This window comes from Lolium rigidum, chromosome 4, assembly GCF_022539505.1.
Source record: "Lolium rigidum isolate FL_2022 chromosome 4, APGP_CSIRO_Lrig_0.1, whole genome shotgun sequence".
In the NCBI taxonomy this organism is placed as follows: Eukaryota; Viridiplantae; Streptophyta; class Magnoliopsida; order Poales; family Poaceae; genus Lolium; species Lolium rigidum.
Window position 1 is genome coordinate 209,715,631 of NC_061511.1, and position 17,655 is coordinate 209,733,285.

A 17,655-nucleotide genomic window follows, 5' to 3' on the forward strand; every position below is an offset into this window, starting at 1 on the left:
GGTGTTATTCTTCTAGTGGTGTCATGTGAACGTCGACTACATGATACTTCACCTTTATGGGCCTAGGGGAATACATCTTGTACTCGTTTGCCAATTGCGGGGTTGCCGGAGTGACAGAAACCTAAACCCCCGTTGGTATACCGATGCAGGAGGGATAGCAGGATCTCAGAGTTTAAGGCTGTGGTTAGAATTATCTTAATTACTTTCTTGTATTTGCGGATGCTTGCAAGGGGTATAATCACAAGTATGTATTAGTTCTAGGAAGGGCGGTGCATTAGCATAGGTTCACCCACACAACACTTATCAAAACAATAAAGATTAATTAGCTGTATGAAGCGAAAGCACTAGACTAAATTCCCGTGTGTCCTCAAGAACGTTTGGTCATTATAAGTAAACAAACCGGCTTGTCCTTTGTGCTAAAAAGGATTGGGCCACTCGCTGCAATTATTTCTCTCGCATTTTACTTACTCGTACTTTATTCATCTGCTATATCAAAACCCCCTGAATACTTGTCTGTGAGCATTTACAGTGAATCCTTCATCGAAACTGCTTGTCAACACCTTCTGCTCCTCGTTGGGTTCGACACTCTTATTTATCGAAAGTACTACGATACACCCCCTATACTTGTGGGTCATCACATACCAAGAAACATCTTCAATAAGTAAAGCGATGACAATGCCGCTGCCCCGACTAGTCCTATGATTTTCCCCAGTATGCGGGAGGAAGTGGGTAGGGGTTACACTCATCGCCCTACAAGAAGGAACAGTGGTACCCAAAGGTGTCACCGCGTCGATGTCGGACGAGCCGACAAGGATTTCTCCCAATTCTCAAGACCACCGCCCCAGACGATAGGTAGTGCTCCACCCAACCTGCCATCCACCAACACACACCACCATAGTCTTGAAGGCATCCACGCCGTCTCACTCTGGTCACCGTCACGAGGCCTAGAAGAAGATAAGGGGACAACATGGTCGGGGGTAGCATCAAAACAACCGCACGGGAGGGACCGCCTTCGCCGTAGCCGATCGATCGGACGTAGCTGTGAGGACACACACTAGGCTCGGTCGGGCCCACACTGTCCCTCAAAGTCTCCGCCACGATGCTGCAGCAAGGCAGCTGCCCGCGCCGCCAATACCCATCCACCGCCAACACCCCTCCTCCTCCTCCTCCTCCAGAGAGCATCGCCGCAGTGCAAGGAGCCGATGGCCCGCCCCAGCCCAGATGGGGCCTAAAAGGGCCCAGATCTTGACCGAGCGGGCTGCGCAAGCATCCTCCCGAGGCCTCCATACTGCTGCGAAAGCAGCGCCACTATGGCTCCTCACACCTAGCTTGCGGGTTCCATGCTGCTAGGCCAGACGGCCGGCGGTCGATCCACACTGCCGCTTTCAAGGATCCCCTCTCCTACAATTAGTATACTTCTGATTGTTGAAGTCCAAAATTGAAGTATCTTGGCTCTTTTCATGCTTCTCACAAATGGATTCAAAAATAGATTACTATTTTTAAATGTCAGCCCCACCGCCGCTGGCACCGCCCGGCGGCCCACGCCGGTGTCGACCGGTAGGGGAGAGCAGAGAGTGGGAGCCTGGAGGAGGGGGTGATACGTCTCCGACGTATCGATAATTTCTTATGTTCCATGCCACATTATTGATGATATCTACATGTTTTATATACATTATATGTCATATTTATGCGTTTTCCGGAACTAACCTATTGACGTGATGCCGAAGGGCCAGTTCCTGTTTTCTGCTGTTTTTGGTTCCACAAATCCTAGTAAGGAAATATTCTCGGAATCGGACGAAATCAACGCCCAGCATCCTATTTTTCCACGAAGCTTCCAGAACACCCGAGAGTCGCCAGAGGGGGGCCACTAGGCCCCCAGATGACAGGGCGGCGCGGCCCAGGGGGGGCGCGCCCCCCTAGTGTGTCGCCGCCTCGTCGCCCTTCCGACTCCGCCTCTTCGCCTATATAAAGGTCCCTGACCTAAAAACCACGACACGTTCGACGAAACTCCAGAAAGACTCCAGGGGCGCCGCCACCATCGCGAAACTCCAATTCGGGGGACAGAAGTATCTGTTCCGGCACCCTGCCGGGACGGGGAAGTGCCCCCGGAAGCCATCTCCATCGACGCCACCGCCTCCATCATGCTCCGTGAGTAGTTCCCCCATGGACTACGGGTTCTAGCTGTAGCTAGTTGGTATCATCTCTCCCATGTACTTCAATACAATGATCTCATGAGCTGCCTTACATGATTGAGATTCATCTGATGTAATCGGTGTTGTGTTTGTCGGGATCCGATGGATTGTTACGTTATGATTGTCTATCTACAAAGTTTATGAAGTTATTGTTGGTGCAATCTTGTTATGCTTAATGCTTGTCACTAGGGCCCGAGTGGCATAATCTTAGATTTAAGCTCTATACTTATTGCTTAGATTGTATCTACAAGTTGTTTGCACATGTCTATGTCCGGAACCAAAGGCCCCAAAGTGACAGAAATTGGGACAACTGGAGGGGAAGGCTTAGATATGAGGATCCACATGTTTTCACGGAGTGTTAATGCTTTGCTCCGGTGCTTTATTAAAAGGAGCACCTTAATTTCCAGTAGATTCCCTTGAGGCCCGGCTGCCACCGGCTGGTAGGACAAAAGATGTTGTACAAGTTTCTCATTGCGAGCACGTATGACTATATATGGGAAACATGCCTACATGATTAATGATCTTGATGTTCTGTCTTAATGCTATTTCAATCCTATCAATTGCCCAACTGTAATTTGTTCACCCAACACTTGTTATTGGAGAGTTACCACTAGTGTAGATAGCTGGGAACCCCGGTCCATATCTCATCATCATATACTCGTTCTACATGACATTGGAAGTAGTATCAACTATTTTCTGGTGCCATTGCTCTCATATTACTGCTAGTGCTGATGTGTTACTATTACTATTGCTCTCATATCACTGCTACTTTCACATCACCCCTGTTACTAGTGCTTTTCCAGGTGCAGCTGAATTGACAACTCAGTTGTTAAGGCTTATAAGTATTCTTTACCTCCCCTTGTGTCCAATCAATAAATTTGTGTTTTACTTCCCTCGAAGACTGTTGCGATCCCCTATACTTGTGGATTATCAAGACTTTTTTCTGGCGCCGTTGCCGGGGAGGAAAGGTAAAAGGCATTCATACTCCGGTCCCAGGTACTAAGTACTTTTCTGTTGCCGTTGTGTGTGCGCTCGAAGCTATTTCCTTTAGATCCTGCAATTGCATCTTTTTGTTTCTTGTTTACACTAGTTAGGCATAATGGACAACAATGAGCTTCTTATTCTATTTCCTGATTTAAGACATGGATGGTTTGATGCGAAAATTAAAAAACCTATGGAACATATTAGTATGAACGCTTTGAACACCATTGTTGCTAATGATATGGAAAATTCTAAGCTTGGGGAAGCTGGCTTTGATGAGCATGATATTTTTAGTCCCCCAAGCATTGAGGAGAAAATTTACTTTGATGATACTTTGCCTCCTATTTATGATGATTATAATGATATTGGTCTTTTGGTGCCGCCTATTATGGAGGATAAGTTTAATTATGATTACAATATGCCTCCTATATTTGATGATGAGAATAATAATGATAGCTACTTTGTTGAATTTGCTCCCACTATTACTAATAAAATTGATTATGCTTATGTGGAGAGTAATGATACTTTTATGCATGTGAATAAGAATGCTTTATGTGATACTTATATTGTTGAGTTTGTTCATGATGCCTCTGAAAATTATTATGAGAGAGGAAAATATGGTTGTAGAAATTTTCATGTTACTAAAACACTTCTCTATATGCTGAAATTTTTGAAGTTACACTGGTTTTATCTTCCTATGCTTGTTACTTTTCTCTTCATGAACTTGTTTATTTACAAGATTCCTATGCATAGGAAGCATGTTAGACTTAAATTTGTTTTGAATTTGCCTCTTGATGCTCTCTTTTGCTTCAACTACTATTTCTTGCGAGTGCATCATTAAAACTGCTGAGCCCATCTTAATGGCTATAAAGAAAGAACTCCTTGGGAGATAACCCATGTGTTTATTTTGCTACAGTAGCTTTGTTTTATATTTGTGTCTTGGAGTTGTTACTACTGTAGCAACCTCTCCTTATCTTATTTTATTGCATTGTTGTGCCAAGTAAAGTCTTTGATAGCAAGGTTGATACTAGATTTGGATTACTGCGCAGAAACAGATTTCTGTCTGTCACGAATCTGGGCAGAATTATCTGTAGGTAACTCAGAAAAATCTGCCAATTTACGTGCGGGGTCCTCAGATATGTACGCAACTTTCATTCAATTTGGGCATTTTCATCTGAGCAAGTCTGGTGCCATTTTAAAATTCGTCTTTACGGACTGTTCTGTTTTGACAGATTCTGCCTTTTATTTCGCATTGCTTCTTTCGCTGTGTTGGGTGGATTTCTTTGTTCCATTACCTTCCAGTAGCTTTGGGCAATGTCCAGAAGTGTTAAGAATGATTGTGTCACCTCTGAACATATGAGTTTTTGATTATGCACTAACCCTCTAATGAGTTTGCTTTGAGTTTGGTGTGGAGGAAGTTTTCAAGGGTCAAGAGAGGAGGATGATATACTATGATCAAGAAGAGTGAAACCTCTAAGCTTGGGGATGCCCCGGTGGTTCACCCCTGCATATTTCAAGAAGACTCAAGCGTCACTGCTACTTTCACATCACCCCTGTTACTAGTGCTTTTCCAGGTGCAGCTGAATTGACAACTCAGTTGTTAAGGCTTATAAGTATTCTTTACCTCCCCTTGTGTCGAATCAATAAATTTGGGTTTTACTTCGCTCGAAGACTGTTGCGATCCCCTATACTTGTGGGTTATCAGGGGGCTAGGGAGAGCAGAGAGTGGGAGCCTGGAGGAGGGGGGCTAGGGTTCGCCCGTCTCACGCAGGGGGCGAGCGAACGGGTCAGTCTTGGATGGAATCTGGGCGGAAGTTCCGGCGGTGGTGGGCGGAAGTTCCGGCCTGGAACGTCCAGCTCCTCTTTCTCCTTCTCTTCCATGCTTCCATGACATCGGCATTGCGTCCTCGGGTCTCCATGGCATCCTCTCTTCCCTCCGTACTTGTCGTCGAGTTCCTATCATCAAGATATGACGGAGTATGAAGTAGTATATCGTCCCAAATAGGCGATTTGAGGCACGCGTAAAGGAGAAGATTCACCTTTGCGTGCCGTCTTGGCGATGAAGCACATGATGCGGTGAAGACCGAAAGTCGGGCTGCATCATCTATGATACGGGCTGAGCCCGTGTGGGTTGCCCGATCTCATGAATTGACCCGGGTGAGTGTGATTGCGGAGGGGGATTCGCGGGGAAGTGGATGAACGCAAAGAACTCGATACAAACACACGCACACAACACAGATCGGTTATCCTCGTTGGCCCGAACCACCAACCGATAGAATTGCAAGACAAAGACCAAAGGTAGAATCTCTTGCAAAAGATCAACAAATCCAAATAGAATTCCCAAAGAGTAAAAGACCAACTAAGAATAGAGTTGCAAAGCAAGAGATTCTCAATTGATAGAATTACTAGAATGGAAAAAGATCCGGATAAGGAGGGATACAATAGATGTGTAATCTAAGGTGGGGGTTTCCCAAATCCACAAAGGGATAATAGAGGCATAAGCCAATTCATCTAAACATCATCTCTCCCTCATGAAGGTGGGGGTAGGTGCCTATTTATAGGTAGGGGGCCGAAGGGGTAAGTTACAAGCCAAAAGGGGCTGAGATCTGGCTGAGGTTCGATAGGGCGGAAGTTCGGGTCCTAAGGGGCGGAAGTTCCGGTCGGGGGCGGAAGTTCCGGTCCTAAGGGGCGGAAGTTCCGGTCGGGGACGGAAGTTCCGGCCATGAGGGGCGGAAGTTCTGGTCGCAGCTCTTCAGTGCGAGCATCTTCAGTCTTGGATGGAATCTGGGCGGAAGTTCCGACGGTGGTGGGCGGAAGTTCCGGCCTGGAGCGTCCAGCTCCTCTTTCTCCTTCTCTTCCATGCTTCCGTGACATCGGCCTTGCGTCCTCGGGTCTCCATGGCATCCTCTCTTCCCTCCGTACTTGTCGTCGAGTTCCTATCATCAAGATATGACGGAGTATGAAGTAGTATATCGTCCCAAATAGGTGATTCGAGGCACGCGTAAAGGAGAAGATTCACCTTTGCGTGCCGTCTTGGCGATGAAGCACATGATGCAGTGAAGACCGAAAGTCGGGCTGCATCATCTCCCCCCACTTGGAAAAGATTCGTCCTCGACGATAGCTCTTCATGAACTTGTATAGGAGGTAGATGACAACCACGCTTGAATGTCCACTTGAAAGTCGTGTACCCTATCAATAGCACAAGAGATGCAAGAGAACACTCAAAGCATAGCCAATGTTCAACAGATTTAGCAATATGTCCCAAGTATAAGGAGGTCACCTTAGCATAATGTCGGTGTGCTCTCATGGAGAGATCTTGTGTAGTCGAAGTGTGGGGTTGAACCCATTCGTTGACGCTCATCCACAAGTCATGTGTACCTTCACACAACAAAGACCAAGCAAAGTATGTGTGTGCGTGATAGAGGAGCATATCATCAATGACATGTCCATTCATGTTCACAACACCGTTAGCACAACACAAATATATCAACAAAAATGCATATGCAAGGTCAATGTGTAAGAACTCCGTATGAACATCTTGCAAATGTGGAAACACAAAAACTCCAAATTGTGAGACGACTATGATGTCCATCTCATGTAGAAACTCATGTGCATTATTGCACTCAAGGCATCGGAAAGAGAAATTGTTCAACATCCTTAAAGCAACAAGTGGAGAATTTGGCCAAAACGCATAAGAGGAAGTGTCCAAAATATCATCAACATGTGTGCACACAAACCATTGGAAAGAGAAATTGGTCCTCATATTTGGTGCAACACACAACATATCATCCAAAAAGTTCATCAAGGGAACATTTGCACAACCGTGCGTGCCAACAAACCAAATGAAAGAGGAATTGGTCAACTTGTTTGAGGCAACACCAACGGTAAGAATCACATCATCATGCTGGCCAAAGAACCATAAGAAAGAAAAATTGTTCGGCATGTTCAATGCAAAGCATGGGAAAGGTATTAGAGCCGGGTTTGATCTTGTACTCACTTGTATTATGCTCTCAAGAGCTCTCTTTGTCAACTCGTGCTCAATCGAGGTTGACATTGGCATTCTTGTACCTACACACACAATAGGCAAAGCAAAGAACGTGTGTGCATGGTATATGAACACATCATCCATCATGATGGTCCATCTCTTTTGCACATCACCATTAGTGTTAAGCAAAGCATCATAATAGATATGGTGAATATGCGGGGTAAACACATGAACATGCTCATCATGGATATAGGCAAAGTCTCCAAAATTTGAGAGAGCTATGGGGGCAATCTCATTTACAAGCATATTAACATCATTGCAAACCAAGCATTGGAAAGAGCAAGTATTCAACATTTTGGTTGCACTAATGGGAGAGTATTGCAAGCATCTAGAGCAAAACATGTTCAACATATTGCAAGCAATAGGAGAGAAAGTTAAACTCTCATAGCATGGCATGACCATATTGTCACAAGCAAGTAATTCCACATGATCAACAATGTTATCAAGCAAAGCTTCACGTGGGGAAATGAACGAAGCATATGACATAGCACTTGTATCATCATCATCATGCATGCACTCACAAGTCATCATGTCCACTAGTGGGATCATGGCATCATCAACACCTATATTGTTACCTTTGTAGTCCGACTCATTTGAAGTAGGCGTTGTGGAAGTGGTAGGCTCCATGTGGCCTCCATGTTCATCTTCAAGCAAGCATGGTGTGATAGCATCATCTTCATGCACCATGTACATCTTCTCCATGATCGGCGTCTCGTCATCCATGGAACCTAATGAGACATAAGAGAACACACTAGAGGTAGAGGGTAAGTTGTTAGAATTCGAAACGGCCTCACATGACCTATCAACTACCACTCTCATCTCACTCGGTGTATCACTCATGCTCTCAAAGTGTATGCACTCAAGCTCACATATAGTGGATGCACTCATCTCACATATAGTGGAGTCGCTCATCTCACATATAGTGGAGTCGCTCATCTCACATATAGTGGAGTCCCTCATCTCCATGGCAATAACGTCGTCGATGTCCGAGCAACCTAGCAAAGAGGAAGACAACACAAGTGGAGTAGAGGTTAAGTTGTTAGAAATCAAAATGTCCTCACTCGACTCATGGGGTGTGTCACTCTTGCTCTCAAGGTGTTTGAAGTAGTATTTGCACTCGGCTTTGTCTTGGAGGGTCATTGTGGCTTCTCGAGCATCTAGCTCGGCAAAGTAGGCTCTCATCTCGGCTTGTTCTTGTGGTGTCATTTTGGGTGGCTCTCACTAGGATGGGTGTATGTATGGTGGAAAGAGAACTACCAAAAGGTCAAAACTAGCAACAAAATCAAGAAAATGGTTCAAGTTAGAGAATAACCGATATGTACTCACACACACACTCAAAGCACACGCAAAAGGCTAAGAACTCTATATGGTGGTAGGTGAGGAAGTGGATAGAAAACGAAAAGAACCAAAGAAAATGTCTATTGTCAAATGTGGGTAAGATCCAAAGTCAAATGTCAAAAGCGGTGATCTATGTCAAGGAAACACGGAAACACACACAAGGAAGAACAATGGGGTTAGCGCGACCAAGGAAGTGAGCAAGTAACAAGATGGTCCTAACGAAGAATATTAGCTTGGTGTCGCGCCAACACAAGAGAGACCGTAGCTTGGTTGCATATGAGAGAAGCAACTAGATTTGCACAAATGCCACTCTTCTCTTTTCTCTCTTAGTGCGTACAAGCTTTGCACTTCTTTGTATCGGTGGACACACACTCTTTTTCTATTTCTTTTTCTTTTCTCTATTTTTTCTATGCTTAGAAGCTTTCTTTTTTTTCTCTATGTATATGTCACACTTTTCTTCTTTTGTGTATCTTTCTCACCGAGCTTGCTTCGGAGCTTTGCTCAACACAACGCACACACACAACCTCTCACGGGCGTGACACTTGTGCAATGCTTCGCAACACTCGGAAAGCCACTCTCAATGGGATAGGTACACAAAGAAAGAAACGGGGCTACAAGGGGTGGGGCAAGTTATACCTATTGATGTTAGGCGGTGTCAAGCACACGAACTTGCGATGATCGAGGTGGTGTCGATAATGGTGTCGAAGTTGCGCCGGAATCCGGGGTGCCAAAGGTGTCGTCGCGGTGTTGATGTAGGCGCGGAAGTGGATTAGACAACCAATGCACTCCACAAGGAAAACCGAACACAAAAGTCAATGCCCGAAAAGTTGGGTCAAAATGAGCGATTGAAGTGGTCAAAATTTGAGGTCAAACGGCTCCGGAAAGTTGTCAAAAGTTGGGGGTCAAAAGTTGCTGAAATTTGGGTCAAAAAGTGGTCCGGACGGAAGTTCCGGTCAAGTTCCGGCCAAGTTCCGGAAATAAACAGTGTGTATCCAGGGGTTAGTGCGAGCCAAACTGCTATTTCCGGAAGTTGGGCGGAACTTGGGCGGAAGTTCCGCTGGACCGGAAGTTCCGGTGGTTGGGACCGGAAGTTCCGGAAATACCAAAATTTCTGAATCTGGGCGAAGAACAACACGAACTCGGGCGGAAAAATGAGGCGAAAATCGTCGGATTCGAGGGGTAAACGGTGGAATTTGACGTTGAAAATTGGAGGGATGATAGATCAACACCAATAACACAAGATCTGTGGACCAAAACCACAAAAAACGCAACAAATCCTCAGATCCAAATTCGAGCTATTTTTGGGGCAAAATGTTTTTGGAAATTTTGGGCGAAATTGGTGGAATCGGAGGGTCAAATCCGTGGCAACCTTTGCTCTGATACCATATGAGACGGGCTGAGCCCGTGTGGGTTGCCCGATCTCATGAATTGACCCGGGTGAGTGTGATTGCGGAGGGGGATTCGCGGGGAAGTGGATGAACGCGAAGAACTCGATACAAACACACGCACACAACACAGATCGGTTATCCTCGTTGGCCCGAACCACCAACCGATAGAATTGCAAGACAAAGACCAAAGGTAGAATCTCTTGCAAAAGATCGACAAATCCAAATAGAATTCCCAAAGAGTAAAAGACCAACTAAGAATAGAGTTGCAAAGCAAGAGATTCTCAATTGATAGAATTACTAGAATGGAAAAAGATCCGGATAAGGAGGGATACAATAGATGTGTAATCTAAGGTGGGGGTTTCCCAAATCCACAAAGGGATAATAGAGGCATAAGCCAATTCATCTAAACATCATCTCTCCCTCATGAAGGTGGGGATAGGTGCCTATTTATAGGTAGGGGGCCGAAGGGGTAAGTTACAAGCCAAAAGGGGCTGAGATCTGGCTGAGGTTCGATAGGGCGGAAGTTCCGGTCCTAAGGGGCGGAAGTTCCGGTCGGGGGCGGAAGTTCCGGTCCTAAGGGGCGGAAGTTCCGGTCGGGGGCGGAAGTTCCGGCCATGAGGGGCGGAAGTTCCGGTCGCAGCTCTTCAGTGCGAGCATCTTCAGGCGGTATTCCCTTGTGCATATTAGTCAGGACTCCGGAATAGTAAACTATCATATATTGTCCCCTGTTGTTTTGACTCGAGATGAATCAGCCATTTCGCGGTTAGAGACTAACAAAAGCACTTGAATCATCGAACGCGGGCGTGCACGAGGTAGATTGCGTGGATATTTCTGTCGTTTCGTGCTGCCAAGTTTCACCAAGTTCTACTTCTATCAAGTGTTGGTAATATGTGTCCAATTGTCAAATTTAAACTCTTAACAGAAGTAAACTGAACTAGTATGGTGCCAAGTTCACACACACAAACACCGGTGCTAAATATGCAACCTTTCAATATGTTCCAGATTCAAGAAAAGATATTCAACATCTTGTGATTTTGAAGATATAGAATCAATCCAGACCCTTCAAACCATCAATTAAAAACCTGGCAAAGACTGATTTTGCATAGTACGGAGTCCATAACTTATTTGGAAGTCTATGTAATGGAAAAGAAAGGTATGTAAGTTATCATATGGTCTACCAGAATTCAAGAAGGAAATATTTTTCATCGACAACTTAACCAAAAAGCATGACTGAAAAGTACAGTAACGCATGACAAGCTTATGTGGTGTATCAGTCCAATGAGCCGCTAAGAAGTTAGGTTAAGCTGCATATTGTCCTTACTCTCTCTGTATATATGCAGTAGTATAGAAAGGTCCATCCACAATATTATATTATTACTACAAAATAGTAAACATTTCAAAAGAAATGAGCGAGTAATGCTTCCAAATGCAAAAAAAAAATGCACACCATAGATAGTTGACACCAATGGATAACATGTTTCACGCTAAATACACTTGCATGAAGCAATGAAAATAAAATGAATTTCAAACACATAGATTAATATAACTGAACATTACCAAATGGAGGTTACAAATTCTCTATGGCTAACCAATCTGTCCAATGCCACAAACACGAGCACCATGAGATACTGAAGTATATATAGGAATACATATCAAGGCTTAGTGCCACAAAATTACCAAGAATATTAGACCCATATCAATTAAATTATTTATATGAGTCCGGTACAGCTACTTTCCGTGACGGCCATTTTGCAAAACAGGGAATATATAGCGCACCAAACACAAATGCTTTAGAAGAATAGATAACATGTACTTTCCGACTATTCATATCGTACGATATTGTCATCTCCCAGCCTGTAAGAAAAATCACATCACGATCTGGATGGATTGCAACATCGAACCGCTTGTGATCTGTGGGATAATTCTTTCCAAATAGTTTCAAAATGTTGACTGTGTGCTTTAGGGTCCAATTTGCACTAGCATAATCCTTAAGAACCCAAATATATAGTTGGTAGTCATTGTCCACGCACCAATAATGCAGGTATCCTTGAGACTGTCCAATTGTGACTAAACTATCGATGTTGGGCACTTCAATTTCCCTCCAAACCTTCCCCTCTATGTCCACGGTTACTATCGAAGGCCGAATGGAATAGAAATGCATGGTGCCATTTAGCAAGATAGCCTCATCACCACAATCCTCCAATATAGTTCCGGAAGACCACATGCTATGCATGGAAGTCCATCGTCCAGTTTCCGACGAGTAGATGGCCACTTCTCTGACTTGGCCAAAACTATTATCCATGCCCACAGCTACCACAAATCTGGATGGGTTGAGTGCATCGAAACACAATTTGTGCTCGGCCTTGTTTAAATCAAATAGGCGACCTTCCACGATATGGCAACCATCCGCGGTGATGCCTGGGAATTCTATAGGAGGCAGCATAGTCCACTTCTCGGTCGCGGGATTGCACACGACATAACTGTATTTGTCTTCATCAGAACGCGACTCCCAACATTTGCAAAGGAGAAGGCCGCCCCCGCAGCATTGCTCGACGTCGATGCGTTCGTAGCGTCCCAAGAAAGAGAGAGTGGGATCCACTAGAGGAGGGTGTACATCGCGCGCTGTCAAATCATGGAAGCCGAAGGCCTCGCGGATGTTCCTGCCAAAGTAGCCAGACACGGTCCTCTGCGGTGACCTATTATTGTGGATGTCGAGCTCGGAGCACAGGGCGAGCCACACCTTGGATACGCACTTGAAGCGGCAGAGCGACTTGTAACGCACCCGCGACAGGATGTCGATGAGGACGTCGTCATGGAGGCTCGCCGCACGCCGCTGATACTGCTTCTGCTTCTACAAACGGAGGAAGAGATGGGACGCTTAGGTCGTACAGTAGATTGATTCCGTGGAAGCTAGACGTATTGGGAGATAGAACAAACCTGCGGCGCACGGGATAGAGCGGCCTCGTCACGGGCACGGTGGACGGTCGCTAGCTGGTGCTGCTGCTGCTCCGTGCAGCCATCTCCTCCTCGCGGTGGCGGCATCGCTAACTCCGATCTATGGTTTGAGTTCGGGAATTGATCGGGCCTGTGTGTAATTACTTCGAGGTATGGGTTTTTTCTCAGGGAACCTAGACTTTTTTTTTTTTGAGAAACACAGTACAAACGCAGGCGCTCACATACACGCGCATACACTCACCCCTATGAACGCACACACGCACACCCTACCCCTATGAGCACCTCCGTAAGACCGAGCCGGCGGATTGGATCTTGAAATTGACGAAGTCACCACGGCGCCTGCGTCGACGGGAACGTCGCCTCCCACTGAAAGAATATTCCGCCTTTATGAGACACACAGATGTCAAACCTGGGGTTTGAACTCTGGTGGGCTGGGGATACAACCACCCTCCTAACCACCCAACCTCAGGTTGGTTCTCTCAGGGAACCTAGACTAGATGAGCCTCACGCGGACGCGGTAGCAACCGCCTGAAGGAGACGTGATATGGCCAGGACTCTACACGTTCCGGCTGTTTCTCCAGCACATTCTTTCTTCTGTTAATCAAATCAAGGGTAGCGGCAGACTTGTGTATACCGTTTCCTGTCCGACCCCTTGCGTGTCGGTTCCGTGTTTAGCGCTGGCGGTTTTCGGGCGACTTCGTGGCGATCCCGATCTAGGTCGCTGCTGGTCCTCTGGTGATCTTCTGGTGATCTTCGCCGCCGTGAGTACTGTGCTGCTGCCGGGAGATCCCCGGTGTGTGAGGTTTTCTTTCCACCCATCCACCAGAAGCCTTTCATATGTACTAGGGCATGCGATCGTAAACCACCTAACCTAGGCGAGAACAAAAATTTCCAGAGGTGGGGTTTGAAGGGCTGTATGGAGGGAGTAGAGGGGATGATGAAAGGCCTTCGTCTGTCGGAGGCGGAGAGGAAGGGGGTCCGGATCGTCGGGTCTGTGCGGAGTAAGTCGGGAGGAGGGGAAATGCAGGCGATTGCAAAGTTGTTGGCCGACAAACCAGCGTTTGCTGAAGGGATGACGAATGCATTGGGACCTATCTGGTGCCCGATGAAAGGTATCACTTGCAAGGATCTGGGAGAAAACAAGTTTCTGATCACTTTTCACCAAGCATCAGGGAGGAAGAAGGTTGTAGATGGAGGTCCTTGGACTTTCGACAAGGAGTTGCTGATTATGGAAGAGTTCGTGGAGACCAAAACCCTGGACGAATATGAGAGTTTGATAAGATCCCGATATGGGTTAGGATCAACAAGATCCCACTAGGTATGATGAGTAGGAGAACAAGCGAGGATATTGGAGATCAAATTGGGGAATTCATGGAGGTAGATGGTGTGGAGAATGGTATGGCAATGGGACAGTATTTGAGAGAGAAAGTACGTATAAGCATCTCAAAGCCACTCATGAGGGGTACGATGGTGGAAGTTGATGACAAGGGTTCTGTTCGTTGGTGCCATTTTCAATACAAATATCTCCCAGACTTTTGCTACATTTGTGGTATTACTCGGCATCAAGATAAGGAGTGTTCACTCAAACTTCAGAGGGGAGAAGAACCACAGTATGGGAGGTGGTTGAAGTGGGGCCACATCATCGAACAAACTTTGCTGATAGAACCAAATTCTGGGGTGACGGCGGTGGCAAGAAGCAAGCAAGTCTAGAATATGGTGGTGGTTTGCTGGGAAGTGATGCACCAACATGGAAAAAGATAGTTCAAGCTCAAGAGAGAACTGGAGAAGCAAGGTGGGGGAGGAGAAGGAGGCCGGGTACAAACACCATGCAAATCCTGAATGGTAATGTGTCAACGCAGGGAATGATGCAGCTGGTGGATGATAAAAAAAAAGGAGGTGAAAAAATTCACAAACGTTAGGTGCTGAAGGTGCCAGGGTGCAAATGGATGGGATTGCAGGTGACAAAAAATGAGGAATATGGAGATTAGCGGGAGTGGAGGCGTTGGGGAGAAGGGTAAGCAAGATAGTGGAGGGAAAGAACAAGAAGTGATAGATGAATCGAGAGGCAACAGTGCAGCGGGTAAGGACGGCAAAAATAAACTGAAAAAATACAAGAAAGTGGAAAGGTTGAATATGGTGGGAGTTCAAGTGGATGTGGGGACAGTGTTGGGTACTATGAAGAGAGGCAGTGAAGATATGGAGCTTGATGAACCAACAAAGTTAAAGGCACGTGATATGGAGGGGCAGTTGTTTCAGAATACTAAAGTAAAAGGAGGATGGAATGGCCGGGGGATGGGGAACGACCCGGCCATTCGAGGTCTTATGGACCTCGTGAAGAAGGAGGACCCCGATGTTCTGTTTTTGTCCGAGACAAAGATGGAGCAAAGACAGTTAGAATAGCTTAGATGGAAGATCGGTATGCCGCATATGATCGTTAAAAATTGCTCGGAAACAAAGAGTGGGGGGATCGTACTATTCTGGAAAAGAGTGGTGCAGTTAAAGGTAGTTGGTTTTATGTCTAAATATCACATAGATGCAGAGATAATAGAACCAGATGGGTTCATTTGGAGATTCACTGGTATGTATGGTGATCGTCAGGCTGATAGAAAGGAAAATACATGGAAGTTGCTGCAGACTCTGAAACACCAAAACAACAAACCCTGGATATGTGTGGGAGATTTTAATGAGATACTATATGCATGGGAGAAGGAAGGGGGTGTGCCACGGCCGCAAATATGCATGGATCAGTTTAAAGAAGCGCTGGAGTTCTGCAAATTAGGAGATCTCGGTTTTGTGGGTGATGCATTCACATGGCGTAACCCACAGGCATGATGCGAGCCGGTATATCCGTGAGAGGCTGGATAGGGCAGTGGTGACACAATCATGGCGCGACAGATTCCCGGGTTTCAAGGTGGTGAATGGTGACCCAAGACATTCAGATCACCGGCCTGTTTTGGTTGACACCCAGGGTATCGAGAAAGCACAGAGAAGCCCGGCTAGGGGAGTGCCAAGGTTGAAGCGAGATGGATTGAGGAGGAAGACTACGATAACATAGTGCAACATGCATGGGAGCAGGAGGTACACGTGGAGAAAAATGAGGTGCAAGGTGCAGTGAAAGGAGTATTAGGGGAGTTGGTGTCATGGAGTAGGAATGTGCTAGGAGATTTGGAGAAAATGATCAGCAACTTGAAGAAAGAGCCTGAGAGGTGGAGAATGAAGGGGGGCCGGAGCAAGTTAAAAGAGAAGAATTAATCCGGTTCAAGCTAGCTCGGTTAGAAGAACAAAGGGAGTTGTATTGGAAGCAAAGGTCACATGTAAATTGGATGAAAGGGGAGATAGAAATACAAAGTTTTTTCACTCTGTAGCTTCCGAGAGAAAGAGGTTGAATATGATTTAAAAAATGAGGAGGGAGGATGGGATTATAGTGGAGGATGAGGGAGGAATGAAGGAAGTTGTGACTAATTATTTTCTCAATCTCTTTTCTTCTAATGCAGGCACCCATGCTGACGAAATATTGGATCAGCTTGGTCCTCGTGTTACGTCGGCCATGAATGAAGAGCTTTGCGTGGAGTTCACTGCGAAAGAGCTGAAGGACGCGCTAGATAGCATCGGTGACCTCAAGGCCCCAGGTGTAGACGGCATGCCCTCCATCTTCTATAAGAAGAGTTGGGATATTGTGGGGGAACAAGTCACAGCCGAAGTTCTTAGTCTGCTCAATGGAGGTCCGATGCCTGAGGGATGGAACGACACATGTGTGGTGTTCATACCGAAGACAAAAAGTACTGAAAGTATGAAGGATCTAAGGCCCATCAGTCTGTGTAATGTGGTATAAAAATTGATTTCAAAGGTCCTCTCAAACCTATTGAAGCAAATTTTGCAAGATATTATTTATCCTAACCAAAGTGCTTTTGTGCCAGGGAGATTAATTACAGATAGCATCCTTCTTTCCTATGAGTGTACGCACTACATGAAGAACAAGAGAGGGGGGGAGGAGGGGTATGCGGCAATAAAACTGGATATGAGTAAGGCTTATGACCGGGTGGAGTGGTTGTTCTTGGAGAAAATGATGAGGAAAATGGGTTTCGATGAGAGGTGGATTAGAATAATCATGCTACGTGTGTCTTCTGCTACTTACCAATTCCGAGTCAATGGTGAGTGTACATATGTGATTACACCGCAGAGAGGCCTTCGACAAGGTGATCCGCTATCACCGTACCTATTTCTTATTTGTGCGAAAGGTTTCTCAACACTGTTGCATAAAGCACAGGAGGAGGGGAGATTGCCAGTTATTCGTATATGTCATGCTGCCCCGAGAATCAATCACATATTGTTTGCAGACGACTCGTTGGTACTTATGAAAGCTACACAAGTGAGCGCCAGTTCTCTGCAAAATATACTTCAAATTTACGAGGGTTGCTCGGGTCAGACAATCAACTATGACAAGTCTTCCGTGATGTTCAGCAAAAATACAAGGAACCGGTGCAAGAGAGAGGTGTTGGAGGCTTTGCACATTAGAGCCGAAGCTTGGATTAGAATTCGGTACTGATCGAGGTCCTTCGCGTAGTCTGCCCATGGTGGCGCCTGGCGAAATGCCCGATAATGGCGAGATGCCGATCTATTCATCCTGAATCTCCACTCCAAATCCCTCTCCAGATCTGATTCCTCTTGCTGATTTCTTTGGCCTCTCTATCATCACGATCTGGTCCTCTCCAAGATTAATTCCCCCTCTCCCTCCACCCTATTGAACTACATCCGA